Here is an 18,340-nt window from a genome sequence, read left to right as displayed (position 1 = left end):
TTCATGCTTTTGATATCACAGCTTATATATATTTTATATTGTGTATCCATCAGCTTATTTTTATAGTTATATTTATATATCATTGTCTTTTAATTTCTGTACCAGATTTAACAATGGTTTATGTACTACTACAATATTCCCCCTTTATCTGCAGAGGATATGCTTCAAAACTTACAGCAGATGCCTGAAACTGTGGATAGTACCAAACCCTATATATACTATTTTTTTACATATACATACCTATGATAAAGTTTAATTTACAAATTAGACACAGTAAAAGACTAACAGCAATAACTAATAATAAAATGGAACAATTATAACAATATACTACAAAGAAAAAGTTATGTGAATGTGGTCCCTCTCTCTCTTTCTCCCTTCCTCTTTCTCTCTCTCAAAATATTTTATTGGGGTATACTAACTCTTCTTGTGATCTGTCAACCTAATAACCAAGAAGGTTACTAGGTTACTAGTAACTAATCATGTGGGTAGTGTATACAGCATAAATACATTAGATGAAGGGATGACTCACATCCCAGGAGAGACAGAGCAGGACAGTGTGAGATTTCATCATGCTACTCAGAACAGTGCACAATTTAAGACGTATGAATAGTTTGTTTCTGGAATTTTCCTTTTAATGTTTTCAGATCATGGTTGAACACTGGTAACTAAAATTATCGAAAATGAAACTGTAGATAAGCAGGAGATTATTACAGAATTACATACTATGTATTTGTTGATATATTTACCTTTAACAGTAAACTTTATACTTTCATATGCTTTGTGTCACTGTTCAACTTTCTTTTGTTTCAACTTGAAGAACTCTCTATAGCATTTCTTGTAAGGCAAGTCTATTGGTAAAGTCCCTCAGCTGAACCACTCCAACTGTAAAGTAATTATATTTTACACAGTTCTATTTCCTCCAGTGGGTTTTCCTCTACCCCACTCTTCCTGGGTTCTCAAGCAGAGTGCAGCATATTGTCTACGGTTAGTGAGCAAGCAGATTTACAAACAAGCACATATCATTTGAGTCCTTCAAGAAATGTGGATGGCAGTAGAGGGCCCTTCTTTATATGACCAATTCCCAAATCATAGCCTTCTCTCCACAACTGAATAATCAATGCTGTGATTGATGTGCCAGCTACTTGTACGAGTCACTCTAGCTGAGTTCCAAATGAAGAGAGCTCCCCAACCCACCATTTCCTCTAGCCATTGATATGGGATTCTTAAGGCCTAAAGCTTTACTTGACAGCAAGACATGGATGAAGAGTTACTGATGAGGACAAGCACATTATAGACTTTCAGTGTTGTTTTGATTATGCCCACCTGAAGTTAGGTAGAATACTGCCTCCTTCTCTGTCTGACCCTATTACTCATATTAGAAGTCAGTGGGGGCAGACCTTTAACGAGAATTCTCAGCTAGTGAGATAACTCTAAGTACTAAGCCATAACTGTCTGGAAGTCTTTCAATCGCTCCTTACGGACTAACTATGGCCTGTTTTGCTCTCAGCCCCTGCTGTTTCAAGTCTGGAGATTTTGTTTAAATTGTTAAGCTGATTATGTTGCTCTTTAGTTACAAAAGTAGTTGTAATACAGAAAAAGAAAAAGAAAAAAGAATGATCCCCTCACCAATCTCCCAGTCCCACTCCCCAGAGGTAGCCACAGTTTAATGTCTACCATGCTACTTCTTTCTCTATGCATTTACATTTACATGTATATGCATCTTTTTCACTTACAAATATATATAGCCTGGGCTCAGTGGCTCACACAGGTAATCCCAACACTTTGGGAGGCCTAGACAGGCGGATCTCTTGAGCCCAGGAGTTTGAGATCATCCTGGCCAATATGGCGAAATCCCGTCTCGACTAAAAATACAAAAAATTAGCCAGCTGTGGTCCCAGTTACTCCGGGGGCTGAGGTGGTAGGATCACCTGGCTCTGGGAGGTGGAGGTTTCAGTGAATGAGATTGCACGTCTGCACTCCTGTCTGGGTGATAGAGCAAGACTTGTTCCCAAAGAAAAACAAAAGAGATAGAATATAAATATTGTACATCTTTTATTATTTTTATTTTTTAAGATTCATATGATCTTCTACTGTGAGTATCTCATTATTTATTTAATCTATAACCTATTGATGGGCATCTTTGTTGTTTCCAACATTTTGGGATTTTAACAATGCCATAAACAACTTTTATATATACATGCAAATACTTGCAAAGAATGGATTCTTACAGGTAGAACTAATGGATCATTGAGTGTGCATATTTTACTTTAATAGATACTGAAAATTTTTCCTTCCAAAAGCATTACTAATTTATGTAAACTTTTGGAACTCATTAGAAAAGCCAAGCAATTCTGACGTCCAGAGGGACTCATTTTGGTTTGTGTTGTCACAGGCGATTGACACTGATGCTTTTTTAAAAATCTAATTGAATCTACTTAGTTTCTTCTACAAAATTCTAAACATTTATGGCCTCTTTATTTTTTTTCCTTTTCTGTCCATTAGCAGAAGCATTTTTTTCTTTCACTTGTTTTCAGTGAAAGAAAATCTGAATCAGCTTGCTGTTTTTTCATTCACCACATGTTTACTCTATGTTTACGCAGATATTCCCAAGAATTGGGAATACAAAACTTAATAAAATACAAATTTTGCCATTTAGAAATTCAAGCCTAATAATAGTAATGAAAATGAAAGTACCACAATTAATAGACAGATAGATGAATGGATGGTTGAATGGATAGATGGATGGATGGATGGATGGATGGATGGGTGGGTGGGTGAATGGATGGATGGATGGGTGGGTGGATAATAAAATAGGAGAGTGACTTTTCAGGGAAAAGACAGAGAGGTCCAGGTAAAGGAATAATTTCAAGGTAAATAGGGGAGAGAGAAAAACTCATCGACATTAGGGGTGATAACAGAAGACCAAGGTTGAAAAGTTTAAAGAAATTAGAGGCCGGGCCCGGTGGCTCAAGCCTGTAATCCCAGCACTGTGGGAGGCCGAGGTGGGTGGATCACGAGGTCAAGAGATCGAGACCATCCTGGTCAACATGGTGAAACCCCGTCTCTACTAAAAATACAAAATATTAGCTGGGCATGGTGGCGCGTGCCTGTAATCCCAGCTACTCAGGAGGTTGAGGCAGGAGAATTGCCTGAACCCAGGAGGCGGAGGTTGCAGTGAGCCGAGATCGCGCCATTGCACTCCAGCCTGGGTAACAAGAGCGAAACTCCGTCTCAAAAAAAAAAAAAAAGAAAGAAAGAAAGAAATTAGATAGGCTGGAGTTACAGATCTTTTTGTAGAATAAAGGGAGGCAAGATTAGAAAATTAAACAGAAGTAAGACTACCAGAGTCTTTGAGTGCCATGCTAAGAATTTGTTATTTATCCTACGAATGACAGATAGTCTCAAAAATTATAAGCAGGTGAACAATATATTAAGGCCTACATTTTAAAATTTGCTCTGACATGAAAGATGAGTTAATCAACATTTTTATTGTAAACTAAGTGTCAAAAATTGTGGTAAGTGCTAAAATTTTAATAGAAATGTACTGAAACCAATGACAATTGAAAATTATTATAATCATTTTGGAAATATGATACAGCCAGAACTAAGATGGAGACAGAGGAAGAAAAGAAAAAAGAATAGATTCAAAAATAAAGAACTAAAAGAACACAGGGGAGATGGATACAAGAGAGAAATAATCAGCTATGTTGCTATTAGTTGTAATCTGGATGCTTTGGGCATAATGTTAACATTGAAATAAGAATATAAGAGGAAAAAGAAATTGAGTAGGAAAAGATGAAACTGTTCTAAACATACTGAGTTTGAATTGCCTTTGAAACACACAGGTGGAAACGTCTAAATGATAGAGCGTAAACAGATAACATACAGAATGGGAGAAAATATTTTCAAACTATGCATCTGACTGAGGTCTAATATCCAGCATCTATAAGGAACTTAAACAAATTTACAGGAAAAAAACAAATAACCCCATTAGAAAGAGGACAAAGAACATGAATGGATAGTTTTCAAAAGAAGACATACATGTGGCCAACAAGCATATGAAAAAAACTGCAGTGTCACTGATTTACTAGAGAAATGCTAATCAAAACCACAATGAGATGCCATCTCACACCAGTCAGAATGGCTATTATGAAAAAATAACAAGATACTGACAAGGTTGCAGAAAAAAGGGAACACTTACATACTGTTAGTGAAAGTGTAAATTAATTCAACCACTATGGAAAGCAGTATCACAAGTCCTCAAAGAGCTAAAAGCAGAATTACCATTCAACCCAGCAATCCCACTACTGGATATATACCCAGAGGAATATAAATCATTCTACTATGAAGACACATGCATGCATATGTTCACTGCAGCACCATTCACAATAGCAAAGGCATGGAATCAACCTAAATGTCCATCTATGACAGACTGGATAAATACAATATAGTACATATCTACCATGGAAAACTATGCATCCATAAAAAAGAATAAGATCATGTATTTTGCAGGAATATAGATGGAGCTGGAGGCCATTATCCTTAGCAAACTAATGCAGGAACAGAAAACCAAATACCACATGTTCTCACTTATAAGTGGGAGCTAAATGTTGAGAACTTATGAACACAAAGAAGGAAACAACAAACACTGGGGTCTACTTGCAGTTGGAGGATGAGAGAAGGGAGAAGAACAGAAAAGATAACTATTGGGTACTAGGCTTAATACCTGGGTGATGAAATAATCTGTACAACAAACCCCCATGATATGCATTTACCTTCAGGTGTACCCTCCAAGCTAAAATAGAAGTTTAAAACATAAATTAATAATAATAAATAAAAGATAGAAATATAGATTTGAAACTTAGCAGATGTGTCTGAGCTAGATAAATATTTGAGAATCACTGATGAAATGGACCCTATGAAATGGATAAAAAGAGAAAATAAAATGTACAGAATCAGAAGAAAAAGGAGTTGTGGAAAATAACATAACAAATACATAAAAGTTTTACTAACTTTAAGATATTACATACAATAAATATTATTGCTATTTCTGAACAATTGAACCAAACTACTAGATCTAATTTAACTTCCACAAAATTGAGGAATTTGTCCCCCTGGTTCACCAGGGTATTCCAGAACCTATAGAATATTGTCAAACATGTGTTGGGTTTTTAGTATATATTTATTTATTGTCCAAATGTATTTATTGAATGCCTTAGACATATGTATTTATTATGTGGTTGGATTAGAAGTCATGACATTTCCCCATGATAACTCTAACAATTCCTTTCCACAGCCACACTGTTGAATTTGTAAAGCCAGATCTTTAACTCTGAAAAAAAAAAAAAAAGTATTCCTTAAATTTATAGCCCAAATAATACTACAGAAATCACTCATTACTTCTTAAATGTTCAAACAGTTGGCTTTGCAGGGTAGTTATTTTTTCCATTCCAAGTACACATTTTTGTCTTATATTAATAAGACAAATACAAATTTAAGAAAATATGTACAGTTATTGTGAAGAAAATGAAAAAGAAGCATACATCTATAGTAAAGTCCAGTGAACTAGATTTGCATTCTTCATGTTCAGACACCTCTGGCATCTTCACAGCATGTCCTCCGTGATTGCTAACAGTTACAATCTTCTAGTCTAGTGCCAGTAGAGTAGAGAAAACCCCCAGTGGTGCATGGTCTTTCTACATGCTGTGGGAGCCCTCCTTTTGAGAACAAAACAGCCTCCATTAATCAGTCAACAGAAGTTTTTTGAACTTCTACTATTTGCCAGGCATTGTACTACCTCCTTCCGAAGGGCTCATAAAGAAGTGTAAAGCCCATCTGTGCCTTGAGGAAAAGTATGTTTGCAGGAGAAACAAGGCAAAAAAAAAAAAAAAAAAAAAAAAAAAAATATATATATATATATATATATATATATAAAACGAAATGAATTGTCCAAGGAATAAATGCTATTCGGTTATCTAGTATTCAAGGTCTCCTAAGATCTGGCCCGGTTTATCTTTCTGGAGTGTTTCCTTAAATCCACCACAACAAGGAAAATTGTTCTTCTCATAGTCTTTACTAACATAAATTGAACTGCTTGCTATCCTTCATATTTGTAGCATGCTTCCTACCTCTGCATTCTTGCTTTTACTAATTCTCCCTTCTGGAATACTCTTGCTTTTCCCATCAGCAACACTATATTATAGTTCACAAATTTTATCCCTTCCTCAAGGAACAGCTCAAATACAGCACCTTCTCCAAAATTCCCTGACTTTACTAACTATAAATAATCTTTCCCTCCTTTAAACTCCTCTACAAAGAGATCTGTACTGCACCCATTATTTTTGCCTTATGTCTTAGTTGTCCCTATTTATGTAGATGCATAATTATGGCACACATCTTTCCCTTTTCCCTCCTATACTATTTGGTGAATAGTGTCCATAACAGGATTCTAAACTTTGGGAACTCACTGTAGTTTCAGTACATCAAGTACCATTGATTCTTTCCATTTCCTGTGGTCCCTGAAATCATCTCACAAGCCTTTTCATATTTTTACATGTAATTATTACAAAATATTTGATCTGTATTGGGATTAACCAACTGCACTAACTAGGATGGGAGTTCCTTGAGGAGCTCCTTGAAGCACACTCATCTTAATGATCCCTGTATCTAAGCAGTACATGTTAAAGAAGCATCTGCAGATTACCATCAACGCTTGTGACAGATTTTTATTTCTAGGCCACACTTGTAGAAATTTTGTTTCAGTGAGTTATATGAGGAGCTCAGGAACCTGTATTTTGTCAAATTTTCTAGATGATTCTTATCTGATAAATTTGAAAATGGTCACCAGTTAATAAGTATAGAATTTACTAAATAAATGCTTACTTTTTTCTCTCTCTCTTAAGCTATAAGCATCTTAAAGGAAAATGTGTTTCCACTAAGTATCTGGACCAGCCATTTGAACATAGTAGATTCTCAAACACTGTGGAATCAGTCTATGTTAATGGGGTGACTTGTGACTGCGATAATTAGAAAAAAGCTTTCCCTAAGGCACAGAATCTTCTGGGCCTTGAAAAATGAGTTGGATTTGAATAGGTATGGAGGGGAGGGAGCATCCTGGCCAGGAGATTGACATAATCAAAGCAAAGGAGTTGAAGAAACAGAATCATGCTGAGGCTTGATGATTAAATTAGTTTAACAAGAGCAAAAGGTTCTTGTGCAGAGGAATGAGAGATGAAGCTGCCTCCCCACTGTATAAAATAAACATTTGTTAGCAGAGCTCTCATTTCATTTTAATTTAATAAAAGCAAAAATAAGTGGTTTTGATGTGATTAGTGACCAACAAGGGGTCCACGGTGCTGACTTGGCAAGCAACCACCATCATGGCACATGTAGAAATACAAGATTTAGTACAGAATTAACTTGCCCAAGCATCTGTTCACAACTCCATATGAAAAAGAAAAAATAGACCAAAGCATATGTTATAAGCTAAAGTCTCGACAACTTCTTTTTCATATCATGTTGATAGGAATTCACATTTTAAGCAAAATCTCTTACTGACTTAGTAATGTGAATTCAAATATTAGATAATCACAATAATTATAAAGAAAAATGTTTTTTTTTAAAAAAAAAGCATTCTGTTTACACATGAAGAAAATATTAACTTGTTACCAAAAAGACAATAAATTTGTAGTTAAAATATATTCCTTCTGTCTTATGACATTGCCGGCACTAACCTATGCATTTATAATTAATTCACTTGCATATTTACTCACTCGCTGTCCTGATAAATAGTTACTAGCAATCTACTACTTGCAAAGCACTGTACACAAAATGTTAATGGCAAAGCACTATGTGCATGATACAAATTGAAGATTCATTCTTACATGGAAGAGAGAAGAAAGATCGATTAGAATAATTAGGATCAAGTTATAATTCATTTCTTCATTCATTCAACTACTCTTAGATGAATGAATACAGCCCATGACTTTGCTTTGTCCTCTGTTATATGCCACACACTGAGCATAGCACTTGATATATAATAAGTGCTCAATAAGTATTGTTGGATGAATACTTGTATTGAACACTTTTCAGGTTCTCAGTCTACAAAAATAAAGTAAAACAGAGATGTCCCTGCCCTCAGTGAGTTCATAGTCTAGTGAGGAAGACAAATATTAATCATGTGCACTATGCCAAGTGTTGAGGAGCCTTTGTCAGATTTGGCCTAACATACAAAGGCTTTCCTGAAGAAGTGATTTTGCAATGAAATCTGAAGAATAGGTGGAAATTAACCAGACTAAGAGAAGAGGGAGGAGTGATTTAGGCAGAAGAGGGAGCAGGAAAGAGCATGATTAGTTCACGGTGGCTGCCATGCAGATTGAGAGGGAGTCACAAAAATGGGAATGGAGAGGCAGGTGGCTAGGGTGAAAATGAGTAAACACAGCTTTTGGGGAGTTCCAAGTTTATAAATAATAGGCTTGATTACATGGATAAGAAAATATATTGTTTAAAGTTGATAAAAACTAAATCATTTTGAGGAAATTCATATTTGCAATAGACATTTGGTTAAAATTAAAACCTCAAAACTCATTGCTCAGTTGTAATATAAATGAAAAATTCGTCTGATGAAACTAAGCAGTTTTTTTCAGTGGCAAGCAAAACAACTGAGCATGTAATTCCAAATTACAAAACCTTGGCCCTTGCACATTGAGCCAATAAATATTATAATTTTACTAAATTACACAGCAGCAATTAGCCCTCAAATGAGGGTTAATAACAAAATCAACACAGTATCGTAAAAATAATTTGAGTGTACTGATGTAGAACTATACTGACAAATTAATATACCCTGACAAACAGTTCATTCAACTTTTCTGTAAGACTAATTAAAAAAAATACATAATTTATTGATGTAGTTCACATGATAGAATTCATGCAGAGAAAAGTAAAGCTGAGACTCTTAAAGAGCAGTCGTGGAATGTGGAAACAACAACATTAAAATATGACCAAAGAAATAGCTGACTTTACTCCCTCACTAGTTATTACAAAGTATTTGGTCAGGTAGACATATTATTTTACTCAATTTATTTAGTTTGGGTTTTTTTTATGCCTGTATCCTAGTATAATATTGGCCACAGTATTTAACTCTGGATTACATATCTCTGTCCATTAAGCTATATCTAAGTTTTATCTGAGATAATATTATAATATTCAGTTTCACTATTCTCCACACCCATACTCCTATATCCCGTAATACAGAGGTGGATATGGGGTTGGTGCTTGGTAAGAACTTGTTAACTTTTCAGAAGTGAACAATTAGAATACTTATGAATAAATATTACAAGTTTTAACAGTAATAATGAATCTTAAGTTTATTAATCTTATTATTATTTGAGTATTTAGGTTTGGGGATAGATGTTGCAGAATGTTGTAAATTGTCTCTTACAAGTTTATATTATGAAGGATATGGAAAATAAATATCCAGCAATAGTTAACACCATTTCTATTCTACCCTGATATCTAATTGAAAATAAGTATCAAACTGAAGAATAAAAATTAGAATGTATTGAAAAAATAGGATATAACATATTTAGGGGTAATAAAACTAACTGTAATATATTTAAGAATAATAAAACAAATATGAAAAATGAATAGCTCAATTTTCTCTTAAAATAATCCATTGAACTCTAATAGTGTTTTAAAATTTTGCATTTTTTCAAAATGCAGCTTAAAAGCCCATGATGTATAACGCATGAGATTTTATTGATCTACCTAACATTACTATGCAGTGAAGTCAAGTAGGAAAAGTATAAGCATTCCTACTTCTGTAATGAGTAAATTAAAGCACAGCAAAATTAAAGGTTTCTACTGATGGCATTAATCTTTTTCCATTTAACATATATTTATTAAGCATTCGCTGTGTATCCACTAGGTAGAGGTTAGGTGATGACTCAGTTTAGCATATTCTGTCTACTACCAATTGAAGACAGGGTAACTTTGGAACCAATGCATTAGTCATGACAAAAAAACTCATTGCCTGCCTCTAATTAGCTATTTTTCTACCAAACACACAACTAAATGATCTTTACCTGGAAAGACTTATGATTTTTTAAATACAGATTCAAACTTTCATTGAACAAATGTAAGTCTGATATAAAAAGCAGACTATCTACCTTATCATTTATTAACTTTCAGGCAGAAAAGATAATGCATGCACACTTGACAGCTTTACCTTTCATTTCATGAAATGTTCACTGTTTAGCAGATTTGTGATATAATTTTTTTAAATTTTCTGTTCAGGTAATTGGGCATTATGTAGTTTAGTAGAAAATGAATGATTCCATACTAGATATTGATTACCAACTTTGAAAGAATTCAAAGTTTGAATTACATTGAAATCATACTGAACAGACGTAGTCTTTTCCAAGTCAGAAGGTATTTCAGTTTTGCAGTACATCTTTATGACCCGCAAAGGTTATGGCCAACATTTTTTGCAACAGGCACACAGCTAAGTACTGGAGATTCAGAGATGCAAGTTCTACTTTAAAATCTCACAATAGTTATAGAATTATCAGTAAAAAGAAATTTCAGGTTATTGGTTTGCCAACAAAAAATAATGACCTTATTTGTTTTCCATTCAGTAAACTATCTAAATTGGAAAAAATATTTGTCTACTCCAGAAGAAATAAAACATTTTTGGATATTTTCAAAGGTTAGCTCATAGGAATATGTAATAATAGAATGTGGTGCATGTAAAAAAATACATATATATATTTCCAACATTTCAACATTAATAAGAGATAGAGAAAATAGATATACTGTAGAAACTATATAATTTACTATAATTAAAATTTATGTTAATGAATACCTATATATCATCTAATGATTCTAAAAAAAAATTACATTGGCAACTCCAAATTTTCTCTATATCTTAAAAATATTTACAGCCATAAAATTTGCGTTAATCAATTGAACTTTAATGTAAGCTTTGCAATTAGACATTTAAAATTGATTTTTCTTCTCTAATGTGCCATATATCCTTTATTGGCTGACTTTACTAGCTAAATACTAAGTCTGACTTATGTAGCTGTGTTTAAGGGATACTAGCTCCAAAATGGAAGTCATAAAGATTTCCACAAGAGCAGTTTTCAGTGCCGTATCAGAGTGGATTGAAGTGTGAATGGGAGATAAGGAAGCAAAGGCAAAGAGTGGGAACATTATTTGTATTGTGATCCTGTGGGAAAAAAGAGCAAACAAATAGGGAAGTAGTTGGAAGGAGCTATAGCATCTATAAAAAATCAGATTTTTTTAATCATGGAAGAAACTAAAGCATGTTTGTGTGCTGCTGAAGGGGACCTGGTAGAGGCAAAGGTTGAAAGTGTGTAGGAAGTAACTCCAGTCCTGGAGTTCCTATAAAGACCAGAAGAGATCTAGAGCTCAAATGGACAGGAAAGAAACACAAATTTGGGAGAGCCAGAGGTAGTTAGTGAAAGAAAACTACTGAAGTGACTGGAAAACGCATAAATGTGTTGCTCTAAATTCAAACTAATTGTATCCCCAATTGAACTTCAAACAAGCCAGATCCTGAATATGCCACAGTATGCCAGAGGAAGTATGATGAAGGGAGAGTGTATGCAGCAAAACACAGCAGTCTTAACCAATTGTCTTTAAAATATATTCCCTTGCAAATTCTCTATGCATGTGAAGAGCCTGAAGATAAAGCTTTGTTACCTTTGGAGTAAATCTACCTATGGTTGTTTGTGTTTGTTTCAATAAATAATAGGGTAAGTGATGAGCTGTGGCAAAAAGAGGATACTTTTCACAAGATTGAAAAATTATGAAACAGTCTCAGAGAGTTGGAAAGCAACTTGGGGAAAAGTAGTAAAGTTGCAAGCACTTTTCAATCCTCATTTCAGGTATTTGTCTTGAATTTAAAGTTAAAGCAGTCGGCCAAATTGTGATTTTTCTCCAACATCTTTGTGCATTTGTAGAAAAGGCAGAATGTTGGATTCAACCAATGTTAAGTTCAACTAGGTAAATGTAGCAACAAAAAAAAAACAGTTTGCTAAGTGGTGTTTGCAAGAAATTGTTTAAACAATGGACTGTTAATCTCAGCTTAAGAAAGAAGAAGAGATAGGTAAATAGAGACAAGGTAAATTTAGCATATCAGTGATACATCAATAACTGTTGCAGAGGAATTCTAGGATACTGTAAGAAGTTAACTGAAAGTATAATAAATGACAATCAGCCAGTGGTATATTTGCAATTGTGATTTCAAAGGTAATATAGATCATTGTGATGACAAAGTCTAAGTGTTATCTTTGGAACAGGTTACTGAGATGGAGAAGAAAAGATTCGTTATGAACATAGATTGTTTATTTTGTTCAATTTGGTGGAATTCTTGGAGCAGTAGCATGTACAAGTTACCTTGGAAGGAGTTGGAGACACAGAGATGAATAAGATTCAGTCCCCTGCTTCAAGGAGCTCAGTATAAATATGCAAAGTGCTACAGTAAGGATACTAATACAGAAAGAAGGATACCTAACCCAATCCGGGATCAGGTGAACAGGCTTAGAAAACAACATTTGTGTATGTTGAACCAACCTTGCATCCTGGGGATGAAGGCTACTTGATTGTGGTGTACAAGCTTTTTGATGCGCTGCTGGATTCAGTTTGTCAGTATTTTGTTGAGGATTTTTGCATCAATGTTCATCAAGGATATTGGCCTGAAGTTTTTTGTTGTTGTTATTCTCTGTCAGGTTTTGGTATCAGGATAATGCTAGCCTCCTAGAATGAGTTAGGAAGAAGCACCTCTTTTTTTATTTTTTTGGAATAGTTTTAGTAGAAATGATGCCAGCTCTTCTTTGTATATCTGTGAGAATTCAGCTGTGAATCCATCTGGTCCTGGATTTTAGGGGTTGGAGGCTATTTATTACTGCCTCAATTTCAGAATTCATTATTGATCTGTTCAGGAATTCAATTTCTTCCTGATTCAGTCTTGTGGGGAGTGGAGGGGGTGTATGAGTCCAGGAATTTATCTATTTCTTCTAGATTTTCTAATTTATGTGCACAGAAGTGTTTATAATTTCTGATGGTTGTTTGTATTTCTGTGGGACCAGTGGCAATACTCCCCTTATCATTTTCTATTATGTCTATTTGATTCTTCTCTCTTTTCTTCTTTATTAGTCTAGCTAGAGGTCTATCTGTTTTATTAAGTTTTTCAAAAAAAAAAAAGCTCCTGTATTCGTCAATCTTCGAATGGTTTTTTCTTTGTCTATCTCCTTCAGTTTGGCTCTGGTTTTTGTTATTTCCCGTCTTCTGCTAGTTTTGGGGCTTGTTTGCTCTTAGTTATCTAGTTCTTTTAGTTCTGATGTGTTGTTAACTTGAGATCTTTCTAGCTTTTTCATGAGAGAATTCAGTACTATAAATTACCCTTTTAATACTGCTTTAGCAGTGTCCCAGAGTTTCTGGTATGCAAATCAATAAATGTGATTCATCACATAAACAGAACTAAAGACAAAAGCCGTATGATTATCTTAATGCAGAAAAGGCCTTCAGTAAAATTCAACATCTCTTTATGTTAAAAAAAAATACTCTCAATAAACTAGGTATTCAAGGACAATACCTCAAAATAATAAGAACCATTTATGACAAAACCACAGCCAATATCATACTGAATGGGCAAAAGCTGGAAGCAGTTGCCTTAAAAACTGGCGTAAGACAAGAACACCCTCTCTCACCACTCTTAATCAACATAATGTTTGACGTTCTGGCCAGGGCAATCAGGCAAGAGAAAGAAATAAAGGGCATTCAAATAGGAAGGGAGGAAGTTAAGCTATCCCTGTTTGCAGATGACATGATCCTATATCTAGAAAACTCCATTGTCTCAGCCCAAAAGCTTCTTAAGTTGATAAGCAACTTCAGCAAAGTCTCAGGATATAAAATCAATGTGCAATAATCACCAGCTTTTCTATCTACCAGCAATAATCAAGCTGAGAATCAAATTACAAATGAGTTCCCATTCACAATTGACATAAAAAGAATAAAAGACCTGGGAATTCAGCTAACAAGGGAAGTGAATGATCTTTACAAGTTGAACTACAAACCACTGCGCAAAGAAATCAGACATGACACAAACAAATGGAAAAACATTCCATGCTCATAGATAGGCAGAATCAATATCACTAAAATGGCCATACTGCCCAAAGCAACTTATAGATTCAATACTCTTCCCATTAAATTACCATTGACATTCTTTGCAGAACTAGAAAAAAAAACTTTTTTAAATTCATGTGGAACCAAAAAAGAGCTCAAATAGCCAAGGCAACCCTAGGCAAAAAAAATTAAAAAAAAAAAACAAAGCTGGAGGCATCATGCTACCTGATTTTATACTACAGAGCTGCTACAGTAACCAAAACAGCATGGTACTGATACAAGAGCAGACACATAGACCAATGGAACGGAATAGAAAACCCAGAAATAAGACCTCACACCTACAATTATCTGATCTTCAACAAACCTGACAAAAGCAAGCAATGGGAAAAGAATTCCATGTTAAATAAATGGTGCTGGGATAACTGGCTAGCCATATGCAGAAAGTTGAAACTGGAACCCTTCCTTATACAATATACAGAGATGAACTCAAGATCGATTAAAGACGTAAATGTAAAACCCAAAACCATAAAAAGCCCTAGAGGAAAACCTAGGTAGTACCTTTGAAGACATAGGCATGGGCAAAGATTTCATAATAAAGATGCCAAAAGCAATTACAACTAAAGCAAAAATTAGCAAATAGGATCTAATTAAACTAAAGAGCTTCTGCACAGTGAAAGAAATTATCAACAAAGTACAAAGACAACCTACAGAATGGGAAAAAAATTTTGCTAACTATGCATCTGACAGAGGTCTAATATCCAGCATCTATAAGGAACAAAAATTTACAAGAAAAAAGAAAACAACCCATTAAAAAGTGGGCAAAGGACATAAACAGACATGTCTCAAAAGAAGACATAGATGCACCCAAGAATTATATGAAAAAAAAAAAGCTCAACATCACTGATCATTAAAGAAATGCAAATCAAAACCACAATGAGATACCATATCACCCCACCAGTCAAAATGGCTATTATTTAAAAGTCAAAAAACAACAGATCCTGGTGAGGTTATGGAGAAAAAGAATCACTTATACACTGTTGGTGGAAGTGTAAATTAGTTCAACCATTGTGGAAGACAGTGTGGCAATTCCTCAAAGACCGAAGGACAGAACTACCATTCCAACCAGCAATCCCATTGCTAGGTATATACCCAAAGGAATATAAATTGTTCTATTATAAAGATGTATACACATGTATGTTCACTGCAGCACTGTTCACAATAGCAAAGACAGGTTATCAACCAATATGCCCATCAATGACAGATGGGATAAAGAAAATGTAGTGCATATACATCAAGGAATACTATGCAGCCATAAAAAAGAATGAGATCATGTCTTTGCAGGAACATGGATGGAGCTGAATGCCATTATCTTTAGCAAACTAACACAGAAACAGAAAACCAAATACCACATATTCTCACTTTTAAGTGGGAGCTAAATAATGGGAACACATGGGCACATAGAGGAAAACAACACACAGTGGGGCCTACTGGAGGACGGAGGATGGGAGGAGGGAGAGGATCAGGAAAAATAACCAATGGATACTAGGCTTAATACCAGGTGATGAAATAATCTGTACAACAAATGCCCATGACACGTATTTACCTATATAACAATCCTTGCATATCCTGCACACGTAACACTGAACTTAAAAGTTAAAAAAAATAAATAAAAGAAAAGAAAAAAGAAAAAGAAAACATTCACAAAGACCAAAATGCAAGACCAAGGGTGATGCCTTTATGAACTGCAGACAGTTGGGTTTTCCTCAGGGCTAGAGGGTATAGTGAAAGAAGAGTCTAAGAAGGAAGCAAGGGTCAAATAAGAGAAGTTTTGTATGATATGGCAAAGGCCTAGTGGGGGCTTTGTATTCTTTGGAATACAAAGACTGTTTCAAGCAGGAGTAATTTTACTGAAATGGCCCACAGGCTGCAGTGTAGATAGAAGATGGAGGAAGGTAATAGCCACAGTTTTTTGGAGAAAGAAAATAAGACCAGTTTAAATTATAAGATGAGAGTGCATGTGTTACAAGGTCTTTACTCTTAAATTTAGATTCAAACAAAGTCATCAAAGTTTGCAGTATAGGTGGAGGGTAATGCATTAAAGTGCAGATCATGAAACCTGAATTGCTTTCTTTGTCCAGTTGTTAGCATTTTGTAGAACCCAGTCCAGGAAACGTAAAATACCAGAATGTAACATCCATGAGGGTTTGTTTATTTTGTTCACTGTTTCTCCACTACCCAGTACATGCTGGGCCCTTAATAAACATTAACTGAATAAAATCATTGAAGGAATTAAAGTCTGTCGTTAGCATCTGATCTCCTCCTGTGTTGCCTTCATTCTAAGGCCTCTTGCCTAAGTAACATCATGCTAGGTGTGAACCACTTAATTTTTCCCACAGATACTCCTTTACTTTTGAACCTTTTCATATTTTACAAAACAAAGATCAGGTTCTTGCCCTCCCCATATGTTAGCTCTATGACTTTGGGCACATTCCTTTGTTTTTTTATGCCTAAGTCTCTGTAAAATAGAGATAGTAGCTAATGCCCATTGAGCATTGAGCACTGACACTTAGAACCAGTCACTGTTCTAAGAACTTTAAATGCCTTAACACAGTTAATCCTGAGTATCCTCCTACGTGGGCTATACTACTGTCATTCACCTATTACAGATGAGGAAACTCAGCCAAGATAAGTCACAAAGCAAGTAAGTGACAAAGTCTGGATCCGAACTCAGTCCAGCTCCTGAGACCATGCTCTTAATCATCATACATACTTCCTGTCCAGTGACACTACCACTGTCATTGGACAGCTGTGAAGATTAAATGAGAATAATCTACATAAAAACACTTAGAAAAGTGCCTTACTATATTAAGTACCCAATAGAAGTTAGATTTTGTTGTTGTTATTGTTTTACTCAATTTATAGCTTTTAGAATCTTATATGTTCATTGATAGATGAGTCACTATTTCTTGAGCGAAATTAGATTATTTCATTTTAGACAGATCTAATTAGGAGAAAGTCATTGTTTGTTTAATGCTCACTTACACTTAACTTCATGCAACTTTCCTCATTATTTCTAGTTCTGAACTGGGGATAAAGAGAGGCAAGCCTAGCTCCACTTTCTTACCTCAATCCTCAGATATTCAAAGAAGAATGTTTTTGACACCTACATAGTCCATTCTTCAGTCTAAGCAGTTGAATCATTTGCTGTTTCTCTTATGGCACGGTTTCCAGATACTCTGATTTGATGCAGACACCCTTATACCTGGGCATCTAGATGAGAACAAAATGTTATAACTCATATGTGGAATAATAGCTGTATATAGAACAAGACATTGAGAGAAAAGATTTGAAGATAGTCCTGTCAGTCTGAATTATATTATCAGATACAGTTATGGTGCCTTCCTTGCATGGAGTAGGTAGTAATTCTTGATTGAATGACTTCACTTATAAACAAACGTGTTAATGAATCCTCAGCTTACTCTTGACTTAAATCCCCAATCCTGTTCAATGTACTTTTGCTTCTGCTGCTATACTTCTGAGACTGGTTTAGGAAACATGGCAGGACATTGTATTAGTCCCTATTAAACTTAATTTTGTTTGAGCTATCCAGTCTTCCAACATTTCAGATCATCTTGGATACTAATTTTGTCATTTCATGTATTGTCATTCTCTCCAAACATCGTGTCATCTGTAGATTTCTCCTCTGGGCCATTAATACAATCCTCTGAGTATTTAAATGGAATATATTATGCTCATATTCTATTAAAATATTCATAAGGGCTTATTGCTTAAAGTGTTTTAATTAATTATAAATCACATCTTTTTAGCAGTGCATTTTATCATGAATTGTCAATAAGAATATCTGCTTATTCATTCAATAATTATTAAAATATAAATATACTTTTTCTAAAATATCACCCAAATTTGAGTAATTTTTTTTTTAAAGTTGTAAAAATTTGTGCTCGCTTCGGCAGCACATATACTAAAATTGGAACGATGCAGAGAAGATTAGCATGGCCCCTGCGCAAGGATGACACGCAAATTCGTGAAGCATTCCATATTTTTAACCCTTCAAAAAATGAATAAATCCAGGAGCTGGTTTTTTGAAAAGATCAACAAAATAGACAGACCACTAGCCAGATTAATAAAAAAGAAAAGAGAGAATAACCAAATTGATGCAATAAAAAAC

The 18,340-nt window shown here is 34.7% G+C and overlaps 1 protein-coding gene and 1 non-coding gene across 9 annotated transcripts in view; both read left to right on the top strand.

Moving 5' to 3' along the window:
- Nucleotides 1–18,340, top strand: part of LRRC7 (leucine rich repeat containing 7) — a 579,044-nt gene that overhangs the window by 401,484 nt on the left and 159,220 nt on the right. The window lies entirely within an intron of this gene.
- LOC119471920 lies at nt 18,110–18,216 on the top strand. Its single transcript, XR_005201020.1, has one exon. It is a non-coding gene; the product is annotated as a U6 spliceosomal RNA (small nuclear RNA).

The sequence above is a fragment of the Cebus imitator genome, unplaced genomic scaffold (genome assembly GCF_001604975.1).
Source record: "Cebus imitator isolate Cc_AM_T3 unplaced genomic scaffold, Cebus_imitator-1.0 Scaffold3, whole genome shotgun sequence".
In the NCBI taxonomy this organism is placed as follows: Eukaryota; Metazoa; Chordata; class Mammalia; order Primates; family Cebidae; genus Cebus; species Cebus imitator.
Note: the sequence above shows the minus strand (reverse complement) of the source record. Positions and strands in the feature narration are given on the sequence as shown.